Below are 12,476 nucleotides of genomic sequence, written 5' to 3'. Positions count from 1 at the left end.
AGGAACAGAATCAAAAGAACCAGAAAGGTCAATAGCTGTCTGTCAAAGATTAGTCTGAAAGATCAAGGAAGAACAGCACCTGGAAAACGAGTGTCTTTGCAGCAGAGATTTCTATACATGAATGCAGGTTAATTTCTGTACTATTTTGTGTCCATAGCCCTATACAGTGCTATTTTGAGGTAGCTGTTCTGGTGCATTGTCTATGCTGTTTAGGAGTCGCCACTAACTGCAGAGTGTCAATGCAGTCACTTAGCTTGTTTATGTAAGGAAACAGCACTGGTTATATGTCTTGCACAGGTGAGTTATCCACCACCATGCTGTGTAGAATGTCCTAATTGACCGCAGCCATTATAACTTTAAGATTTTTTTTTGAGATCACTTATAGTAATTAAAAGCTTCCCTCATTTTTTGTGCCATTCCTGTCTTGGGGAACATCCTATCTGTAGAATAAGGACACTAAAATACTGATTGAGTATTTCTGATGAATAATTTGTAATTTACATGTTTGTCCATAAAAAAATCATAGGAAGTGTGTCTTTCATCTTGAGTGATATTCCCATGAGGCCACCCTATGCCTGTTATGGTTTTATATGCCGTTTATGTCAGTTGGCAGTATTCTATCTGTACTACTTCACCAAGGTGACACCCTCCAGGTGACCATATAAATTACCTACACTATAAATCACTTTAGTAGCACACCTTAGGCAAACATTTATAGTACCTATGCAATGGGCCAGTAGTAACATTTCCTAAACAACAGATAAAACTAATGAAAAGAAGCAATGCATGAACTCAGCAAATTATGATTAGTCTATCACTGTAAAACTGATATGTGATGTTATAAATCACATCATTATCATAATGGCTTGCTTGGGGAATATAGTGATGATTGGAAAACTAGTTCACATTTACCATAACCATTTCATATAGCGGGCGGCACGGTGGCGCAGTGGGTAGCGCTGCTGCCTCGCAGTTGGGAGACCTGGGGACCCGGGTTCGCTTCCCGGGTCCTCCCTGTGTGGAGTTTGCATGTTCTCCCCGTGTCTGCGTGGGTTTCCTCCGGGCGCTCCGGTTTCCTCCCACAGTCCAAAGACATGCAGGTTAGGTGGATTGGCGATTCTAAATTGTCCCTAGTGTGTGGGTGTGTTTGTGTGTGTCCTGCGGTGGGTTGGCACCCTGCCCTGGATTGGTTCCCTGCCTTGTGCCCTGTGTTGGCTGGGATTGGCTCCAGCAGACCCCCGTGACCCTGTGTTCGGATTCAGCGGGTTGGGAAATGGATGGATGGATGGATTTCATATAGCATTGTAGGCTTTTGTCTTGCAAAATAGCCTAAACTGGACAAACTGTCCAGTATTGCTGACGTTACATTGAGTTAAGTGGACATTCACTTCATTAGCTGATGAGTTGCTTGATGAGCCTGCCTAGCAAAATTTGCCTAGCAACCATGTTAGGTCCATAGAGGAACAGGCTGATTGTTTCTACGTTGACCTCAGTCTGCACTGATCCGCCAGCACATATTACGAGCCAGCTCCGGGAGAAGAATAAAAGATGTGTAACTCATTGCTGTTCATTGCAGAATGAATTACAGTATGTCCTCAGAAAAGGGCCTGCACCTGACCGAGCAGTGGATTAATGTACCTAGATGTAAACAGCCATACACCAGAAATGCTGCAAAAGTGAAAAGAGCAGTGGGCTTTCATGCGCCCTCCCTGACTCTCAGTACCCAGGAAATTTTTATCACTTTTTCTTCTCTTAGATCTGTTTATGGCCAAACATTGAATTTCCTTCAGAGATGGCCCTTCTGACTTGTTTGATTATCTAGCAAGTCACATTTGTCAAGGAATTTTACTCATGTATTTTGTTAACAACAACAACAGCATGTCTACTTCTGCACAATGATAGATTATTTTAGATTTTCACTTCACATGCTTAGGTGTTTTTGCTGAACTTGCAAGAAGCTAGTCCATGCTAAATTAAATTTTCATATATCAATGGCTTAGCTGATAATTACAATTAAAACACACAATATGCCCAATTCAACTAACATGTTTTTAACAGAAGGTGTCTACTAAGTCTAGACTATCTGAAAATTTCCCTGAAGGTAAAAGTAACTTATTGAGCTTGACACTTTTTATTCATGTATTTTGCAGTTCCAGGAAATCATTTGCATCATTTGTAAGGCAAAACCGAGATACTGTGAGTGTTTCTGTCACTTCATCTGAAGCACTGGATATTTTCATGACATGATATGCTAGGCTCGCAGGACATTAAATGTTGGTGGTAAGTTTCTACTCTTAAAATGAAAGGTATAAAGATACAGATGCATAGATCTCTGGAGTGGTTGCTGATGAAGGGCTTTTTGATATTTTGCTTGCATAATGTATAACTGACTGTTGCCCCTCTGAAGGAGGTACTAAAACAAACTGTGTTCAATGGCAACCTAGCTGATGGCCAACCAAATTCACCAGACTTCATCGGAATTTAAGGCAGTATGAACTAAAACTCGCAACATATATGTAGGTAGTCAACTTTTTGAATTCTCAGTAGTGCTGAAATGATCTAAAAAGTGTTCAAAAACACTGAATTTCCAGCTTTTCAAATGATGTAGAAAATAATTTCTACATTCCAGTTCTTTGGTGTCACAACACAAGAATTTGGGAAGTTGATCCAAGAAAAATTTTAGTTCCATTAAAATAGTAATGAGCTGACATGGAGGTGCACTACCTCTATCACAAAAGTCCAGCATCCTAGATGCAAATTCTGCACCTAAGCATTATCCATTTGTAGTTTGCAAATTCCACCCACGTCTGAATGGATTTTCCTCCCTCATCCCCAAAAACAAGTTGTTTAGGTTGACTGTAAAATCTAACTTCACCTCACGTAGGTATGTGTGTGAGTGGAGCCTGCAATGAACTGTCTTCCTGTCCAGGGATGGTTACTACCTTTTGCCTAATGCTGTCAGGATAGGCTGTGGTCTCCTGTGACCCATAATTGTAGGAGAATGTTATATGTTATGTCTGCGGTGGGTTGGCACCCTGCCCAGGATTGTTTCCTGCCTTGTGCCCTGTGTTGGCTGGGATTGGCTCCAGCAGACCCCCGTGACCCTGTGTTCGGATTCAGCAGGTTGGAAAATGGATGGATGGATGGATGTTATGTTATGCTACAATAGCAATGCTACAGGCAATACACAAATATAAATAATACAATATTTATAAACTATTACTAACCCTCCTATATTCTGTTTCTCTTCTAGGTATCTTGATGTGGCATTTGGTGCCACTGCTGAACTGTGAAGCTGTTCTCCTGCATATGGAACAGTCATCATAGATAAAGGACCATTGGAGTCATCTGATGGAAAGATCCTGTCATCAGATTGGATTCCAAGGACAGACTCCACTTTAGAATGCCCTGGAGGGGATGGGTGACCAGTTGGCCAAGGTCTCCAGGACTCTGACTGTGTCTGCCTTTGTCTTTGACCTTCTCTTTTGCAATTTTAGCAGCTTTCTCTTCAGCTGACATATTCCATCAATTAATTAATGGACAGAAACTGTTGATTTCAATTTGTGTTAATCATTTTCTACTTTGATTTCTGTGTGTTTTAACAAATCAGCATTTTTATATGTACTAGGTTTATATTTAGTAATTTGATGTATCTATATGTGTATTTTACCCAAGAATTTTACGCAGCGCTCTGCAACTGTACTCCGTGAAGACTGCTATACAAAAATTACATTTAAAAAAAATCATTTCAAATGTTTTCACATACATTGCTTCAGAATTGGTGCCTTTTCACAGTGTACTTTATATTAAACTCTTGTAAATGTTATTAATTTAAACACATTTTACATATTTTAAAGGCCTAACACTTCTTAATAATTCATTCACTAAACACAAAGCAAATGACACACATTAGTGATTCGTACTTGTCAAACATTATTGTTCAGTATAAAGTCAGAACAGTACAGCTGCAGATTCAGAATCATTAACATCAACCTGAGCTTACTGGAATAAGGTTTTATAAGCTTATAATACTTTCTGCAGTTAGCTCTAATACCAAATTATTTTTCAAGCTGAAAGTTATAATAGTATGATTTGGATTTACCGTCACTTTGTTTAATGGCTAGCCTATGCTGCCTGTATTATAAAGAAGCACATAAGGCTAGCAAAAGAAAATGTAACAATTAAATTGCAGCAAATCTGAAATTTACTTCCCTTGACTTTTACTATGCTTTCTTAAATTGATTAAGCAGCTTTGAGAATGAGATAAAATGAGATTGGATCATTACAGATAGATAGATAGATAGATAGATAGATAGATAGATAGATAGATAGATAGATAGATAGATAGATAGATAGATAGATAGATAGATAGATAGATAGATAGATACTTTATTAATCCCAAGGGGAAATTCACACAGGGTAGTACAGTGGCTAGTCGCCTCTGCCTCACAGATCAAGACCTGCATTCAGATCTTTGTCTGGTCACTGTCTGTGTGGAGTTTGCATATTTCTTCCTGTGTTTTTTGTTCCTTTAGGTTCCCCAGTTTTTCTCCTTCATCACTAAAATGTGCCACTAGGTTTGCTTGCTTGACCAGGTATGGACATGGTGTGCCCTGTGTTGGGTTGGTTGTTGCTTTGACATTAACAGACTGTGGCTCTTCATGATCCTGAATTAGATGAAGCAGGTATGTGGTGTGTATGACGCTGTAACATGACAAATACAATTCCAAACATACAAATCAATTACTGAAGTAGATTTAGGGGAAAATAAAAAAATAAAAAACAAAGGAGAATGTTTGTGAAAACTAAATAAAGATTAGGGCCAAGAGGCCATGGTATATTGTTATCATATTGGTTCAAGTTAAGGCATTTCAAATACTAATTACAAAGCAAGAGATTAGGCAAATGAGAAGCCATTCTATTCATAAAGTTTGCTTTGTTAGTTATTATGAAAATTAATTCAGGTGAAGAAGACTAAACAGCTCAGCAGAAGGAGTTGATCATTGATTTTAGAAGCAATGCACATCATCCTCAATAGCTGCTGCTTGTCTTCAGCAGAAAGATTACTATTCAAAGCTAAAATAGAAAAACACTTTCAAGTAATGGACAATGCAGTATACAGTAGACAATAATCATTGTTTTCTTTTCCAACTTTCTCAAAACGGACATCCTCTGGGGAGCTTTCTTGATCATTATTAATGTATAAAATGGTGTTCTAGTGCTAGAAATATGGATACTTAGTTAGGAACTTGAATTTTTCTACTACCTCTGCAGTATGGCAGAAGTTTGTGACAAATACATAGGAGTTTGTGAAAGAAAACAAAAATATGGATGCACAGCTATTAGAAAGTAGAGAGACAAATAATATCAAATAGTACTATCAAAGGTATATGAGTATTACAATCATTCATAAAATACTGTATATATTATAGAAACAATATAATAAATAACAGTATACAACAATGTGCAGTATGCAGTGATAACATGTGTATGCATTGTGGATAGCAGTCAGACAATCAGGGTATATTTAACTATTGAACAGAAGTACTACTTCAGGGTAAAAACTATTTCTGTACTTGGACATCTGTCCTATGATGATGCATACTATCTCCTTGAATGTGCATATGATGTTTGAAATCATGTGAATATTTAGCCAGTGTTTGATGTCTAAAAATTTGTTGTTAGACCTTCGTTGATTTAAATCAACTCATGTAGAAGCTAGCCTCATAACCTCCAAATGGCTGCTATGGCTATGCTACTACTTCAAACTTTGACACCACAAGTTTGGACATTTTGTATAGTGTGATGCCTTCATATTTTTTAAGTTTGTATTTGTTCATCCAGGATTTCTTTAGAAAGTAGAGAAGTTCTTGTTATATTTATGACTGAGTTGAGCAAGCCAGATCACCAAATCCTTTATAATCAACAGCAGCTCCTGAAGTTCACAATGAGTTATTGGAAAGTTAGAACCAGGTTGTTGTTACAACATGATTATGTGAGATGTGAAACCCCGTTACTGCAAATTCATGAGTACCCATTGCCCACCAAAAGCGTTTCTTCAGTAGACTGAGGCTAATGTTGACAGTTATTTATAGCTGCCTATTTGCTTTACCTCCAACACAGTGGTGACTGCAGGACATCACAATACTGTAAATACTTTACATAAATTAATGTATTTAAAACTGCTATGTGATGTGAAATAAAACACTTTAGATTTCAGAGGAGTTTAAGAAGCCACAACACTAATTAGTTGGGAAAAGTTGAACACACTCACATCTGAAGCATACCATGCAATTAACCAAAATATTTAATTTATATTCTATTGGATTATATTCTATTAATCTATTGGATATATAGTCATGCACAAGGACTTAAGGGCCCAATGTGCACCGCGACATGTCGTGCCAGGGGACAACGGCGGGGTACTAACCTCTCTTTCTTTATTTCCTCAGAAAGAACGAAGCACCGCCGCCACGAGTTTACCCGGACTCCTAAAGAAACCAGCCACTTCCGGGTTCCTTCCTTTCCTCTGGTCCCCTCCTGATGACGTAATTTCTCCCATCCACCACCATGATTTCTTCCCAGCATCCCATGTGTTCACTTCCGTTCCCACCTCATAAATTGTCCGCCTGTCAACCCCTCATTTGTTTGTTATGTTGTACAAGAACCTAACTGACCGTGATTGCTTTACAGTATAATGTACGGGGACAGAAACCCCAAACCTTTATGATTGTTTGTTGTCTTTCTTACAGTGGCGTAGTCGGCAGGATACAAAGCCCGAAAAATGTCGGAAGGGCAGGACCTGAATACAGTGTTAATGACATTGATGAATGAGCTCTAGTCCATCAAGCTGGAGCAGGCAGCCACAAAGGCGGAGCTGGCAGAGACCAAGACAAGGCTGGCGGCAGCAGAAGCGGTAAAGCCGGAGCCCGTACGGCCGATACCACCTCCAATCGTCCCGCTTGCCGAGTTGGATGATATTGAGTCGTATTTCTCGGTTTTTGAGAGGACAGCCTCTTGGAACCAATGGCCGAGGGCGGAATGGGTGACCATAGTGGCACTATACTTGAAGGGCGTTGCATAGCGGGCCTATCACGATCTACCTGAGGAGGAAGTCACCAATTACGACCTCCTGAGGGCCGAGATCTTTAATCGCTATGGCGTAACCTCGGGCCAGCAGGCGAGGGAAAGACGGCACTGGAAATTCTTCCCTGACCGCCTGGCTAGAGCCCAGCCATTCGAGTTCTGGGGCTATCTTGGGTGCTGGCTAAGGCCAGACATTAACCAGGTTCACCAGGTGGTAGAGCAGGTAGCCTGTGAGGGGTTAGTTAATGCCATGTCTGACTACCTCACCCAGCAGGTCCGTAGACATCCATACAAAGATATGAATGGCCTTCTGGAGGTCTTGGAGCACCAGCTGGTGCTGACCCAAATCGGGGGGGTCAGAGAGGTTGGCTCGCGGGGTCCGACAGGGACGTGTTGCTACCCCTGAGCCCACCCGTTGCGCTGTGGAGGCTCCAGTGAAACCGAAAGACAGGGTGCCCGCCCCGCCATGCTGTTTCAAGAGGGGCGAGCTGGGGCATATCCTCACCACTTGCCCATTAAACGTAGAACCGATGGACTGCACCTGGGCCAAAGGAGAAAGGTACTGTGCTCTGTTGAATCCCCGGCTGTCTCCAGGAGTGGTGTTACTGAATGGACACTCGGTTGTGGCGTTATTCGACTCCGGGAGTAATATCACCATTGTTGCTCGCCATTATGTTCTACCGTGACAGTGGGTAGCTCAAAAAATGAACATGACTTGTGTACATGGGGAGACCAGATCGTATAGGTCCGCAAGGTGCTTCATAACCTGGAAGGGGGATCCGAAACAACTGCTCGTTGCTGTGTTGCCCGAGCCCCCCTTTCCGGTTATACTGGGACAAGACTGGTCAGAAAGTAAACGTGGTAGCTCAGGGACTATTCCTAAACCTAGGTTGGGTCTGATTATGGATGGACAAGGGACTCTCCCAGCTGCTCCCACGCCGTGCTCTTCGGCAACTGTAGATGACGTAGACAACAGGAGGAGCTCTCTTTGGTGACGGACCTCGACCCGGAAGTACAAACAATGGTCACTAACCCAGTCCTTCCACAAGATCCGCTCACTGGCATAGACTATCAGCTCCGCTCTACGGCAGCTTCTTTTAAAAGAGAACAGTGGAACGATGATTCCCTGAAGTCTGCCCAGAATGCCATTGTTTTCATCGATGGCACGTCGCCAGAAGATTCTCCACCACTGGGACCCTACTTTGTTTTGGAAAATGATCTGTTGTATCGAGTAGCGGAACACGAAGGCAAGGTGCAGAAGATGTTGTTAGTCCTGTGGACCTACCGGCAGGAGGTCTGCTAACTGACTCACGCCCACCTCTTAGGCGCCCATGTCGGGGCCGAGAAAGCCCTGAGCGAGTGAAACTCCGTTTCTATTGGCCTAGGATCAACAAGGAGGTCCGATGTTTCTGTCAGTCCTGCCTGGTCTGCCAGCTACTTCAGATACCCAGGTGGGACCGTGCTCCTCTGGTCCCGATTCCCCTCATCGATGTACCCTTCGAGAGGATTGGTGTCGATCTGGTAGGTCTCCTGGAGCCTTTGGTGCGAGGCCATAAATACACATTAGTTATGGTCGACTACGCAACTCAGTACCCAGAGGTGGTTCCCCTGTGAGCCGCTAATACAAAAAATATTGCACTGGAATTGGTAGGACTTTTTTCCCGAGTGGGCATACCCAAAGAAGTCCTTATGGACCAGGGTATGCCCTTCACTTCGGATACGTTCAGGGAGGTTGCCAAGTTACTTCGTATTAAGCATCTAAAAACATCTGTCTATCTGTTGTTGACATTAGTCAAATCCAACATAGACAGATTGGATCCTGCAAATTATTGACAGATAACATCTTGTAGAGCAAAACACATTTTACAATTGGATATACAGTATAAAAACACAGTCTTTGTCTCGAGCCTGTAAGGAAAGTCTTTTTAACTTATGGTGCTAGTACACACAAAAGGAATTAAACTCTCTTTTCTTTCTACAGTTAGATGATTTTTAGAATGTTAACACTTTGCAATTTAACCCATCACGTGTTTCTGCCGGCAGCAGAGTATTATCCACCTTTCTGCTTTTCTATTGTGGTACTCTAGTGTGCTAGCACAACCCAAAAGCATGGGTGTTAGATCAATTGGCATCTGTAAATTTGCCTTGTATGAGTGAGTCTGTGCTACTGTTCCCTGTGTTCCATTCAGGTTTAATTCCTGTCTTGGCCAGAACATTCTTGGGGCAGATTCTAACTCCCCACACCTCAGAAAAGGAATGACTAATTCAAAAAAAGAGTGCATGAGTGCATTTTTACTGCTCTGTTTAAAAAGAGGAAATTATGTGTTTTATTCAGATAAAGCTTTCTTTATATTCTGCCAGCCATTCATTCACAGTTCCTATTTCTTTAAAGTCCTTTGAAAATAATCAAATTAAGCATAATTAAAAAATGCTAGGTGAGAGCAAAGGAACTTGTTAATAGTCAATGTAAAGGAAAAAAGATCTCAATTTTTTTAAACGTAATGCAGAAAAAATCAAATCATTGTAATAGCGAATGAGTCTTACCTTAGTAATGTCATTGTACAGGTCAAACTTTAAGTCATTATTCTGACCTGACACTTGGCTTAGCAGTGCTTTATATAAGAATCAGGCATTTACTACTCTGGTCATTTGCTACTTTCTAATGGTGTTAAAAACTTCCATCTGATATGTGGAACAAACACATTCAATTTGTCCAGTGTTAAATGTTACAGCTAATGGTTTACACTTTTAAATACAACATAGCTCAAAATATCATATTAGTTAAAGTTTACCAACATTTCATTAAAGACAAATTCTGTCAATCACAAAAATAAAAATAATGTAAGTCTTTGCCTTTCTTGCCAATTCTGACTATTTCCACATGGACCTCACAAATTATTTCTGTCATCTCCACAGGATCACAGAGATAGCGTCTTCCTCTGTTTAGCAGAGATAAGGTATTCAGATCTCAGTGCTACAACTAAAGATCTGAAATGGGAGACAAAGAGAATAGAATGTAACTGACAAACTTATTACCTTTGTAGTATTATCCATATGTATTTCACTAAGCTGCTGCAATTAGTTTAGACCCAATTATGTAGCTATGGCATGCTGAGAATGCCTAATAGACACCTCTGTTTGTGAGGCAGCTTTCACTTCCAAGGGAGATTCCTTCCACATTATTTACTTGCAGGTCAGAAACATTAACTCTTAGTGGACTAGGTTCAATACCACACTAACGGAGAGGACTGGAAGGAGCAATAAAATTGTTTACAACATGCCATCTATACTTGAATCTATTAATGGAGATCAATGAAAAAGGTAAGCTGTCAGCTTAAAAAGTTGGAAGGGACGTTGATCAAATCATTAAAAATTAACTAATTAATTTTGGAAGACCTTTAAGAAGTTCTAGATAATTCTTTGCCTTGGAAAAGGTAGGTATAGACATATCACTGAGACTGATCAAAGAAAAGCTGGTGAAAATTCAATCCCAAATTGATATGTTGTAAGGATGTGGAATGATTATTTTGGGGGACTAATCAACTGGAGGAGGCAGAGCCAGAATAATCTTAAGGGGTTCAGTTAATTTCCATTACTGAAATCACTGAAGTCTTCATAGAGCAACACTGAGGCAAAATTCTGTGGATGCATGACATCTGGACAACAATGCCAAAAGTGACGATGGATTGTTGTTAAGGTGTCTTGATTAACTTACTTGTTTAATGTATTGTGGAAGGTGGTGATAATAAGTCTGAATTAACTGATATGGATAGCAGCCCCATTCTTGAAAAGGTGAAAGAAACTTTGTAATTCAGTTGCAGAGGGATTACTGTGGAAAAGCTAATGTTAGGGTGCTGAAAAATGGTTCTCAGATAATTAGATAAAATATGGATTCAATAGGAGCAGAAAAGTCTTTGTTCTGGCTGTGAAATTGTGGACCTATGTGTATATGTGTACAGATATCTGGAGGACCAAAGGGAGTTTATGGACCTTGAGAAAACCTATGGGCACCACTTATCGCATTGTATTTTGTAGCATGTGCAGCAAGAAAATTGTGTTCTTGTGGCGGGGATGCATGATTCCTTGAATTATTTGAATAAGGTTTCAAAAGCTTTATATTATATGAAATCCATTTAAAACATCACCATTAGTCTGTCTTGTCAGCCCTCTCAAAGTAGATTTTCAGATGATTAAGATATATCTTTAGCCTGAACAATATTAGGCCAGAGGGGTGCATTTCTTTTCTTTGTGAATGATGTTATCCCATCTGCCTTATCTCAGAATCATTTCTTATATACACTTTTGTAGTTTGCAGTTGAGTTTGATACAGTCAGTATAAAAATCAGCTCCTCCTATTCTGAGGTTAAAGCTTTCTCATGAAAAAGACAACACAGAAAATCACACTTTAAACTTTAATAGGCAGTTTTTTTTATTAAACACAAAATGTATGAATCAAATAACATGAAAACCAAATGCTACTTTCATAACTGAATATTTTTATCAATGAAAGACTGAGTACCTATCTATTCATCAGGGGGCTCACCCTTTCTGGGAAATGTGAATTGTTTATTTTCCACTTGAACTGAAACCATGTTGGAGAAAGAAACATACCTCTACCAAAAAGATGCACTGCATATTGGAATACACTCCCCAATACAAATATCTATCTATCTATCTATCTATCTATCTATCTATCTATCTATCTATCTATCTATCTATCTATCTATCTATCTATCTATCTATCTATCTATCTATCTATCTATCTATCTATCAGTGTTTTCCGACTACAGGAATTATGTTTTCAAGAACCAATGAGTTCTTTAGTCTTTCTTTATGCAAAGTATATGACGTGCAAAGAAGAGTGATGTGGTGCAAAGCGCAGTGTGATTGGATGGTTATGGGGCACCATTGCACTTTATTGCTTCAAAGCAATTGTGAGTTCACCAGTAAGATTATTGCTTTGATTTATCTCATGATGTGGTGTAGCAGGGTGGCAGCCATGAAGAGTGATGCAGTGCAAATTGCAGAGCTCCATCTTTGCCGGTTACTCCCAAAGTCCAAACTACTAACAGATTTGTAAAATGGCAGTAGTGCTTCTGGTTAATCAATCAGCACAATTTATCACCCAAACCCCAAAAGTGATAGTTCCAGGTTGAACAAAAAGTACATACCCTGGAGTAGGAGCTAAAAGAAGTACCAGGAACTACCTACCTTGAACTACAAGTAGCCCAAGTTCCTATGGTGGGAATGCTGCAAAAGTTCCTGAAAAAATATCCTATGTTGCCCAGTAGCACTAATTATGCTTTAACAAGAGCAGCAAGGGAAGCATAAGAGGGAGTTTGGATGAAGAATTTCAGTCTAGCATTGTGCCTTGTGAAAGCCTTGAGTTG

This window comes from Erpetoichthys calabaricus, chromosome 14 (genome assembly GCF_900747795.2).
Source record: "Erpetoichthys calabaricus chromosome 14, fErpCal1.3, whole genome shotgun sequence".
In the NCBI taxonomy this organism is placed as follows: Eukaryota; Metazoa; Chordata; class Cladistia; order Polypteriformes; family Polypteridae; genus Erpetoichthys; species Erpetoichthys calabaricus.
This window is presented reverse-complemented; position numbering follows the sequence as displayed.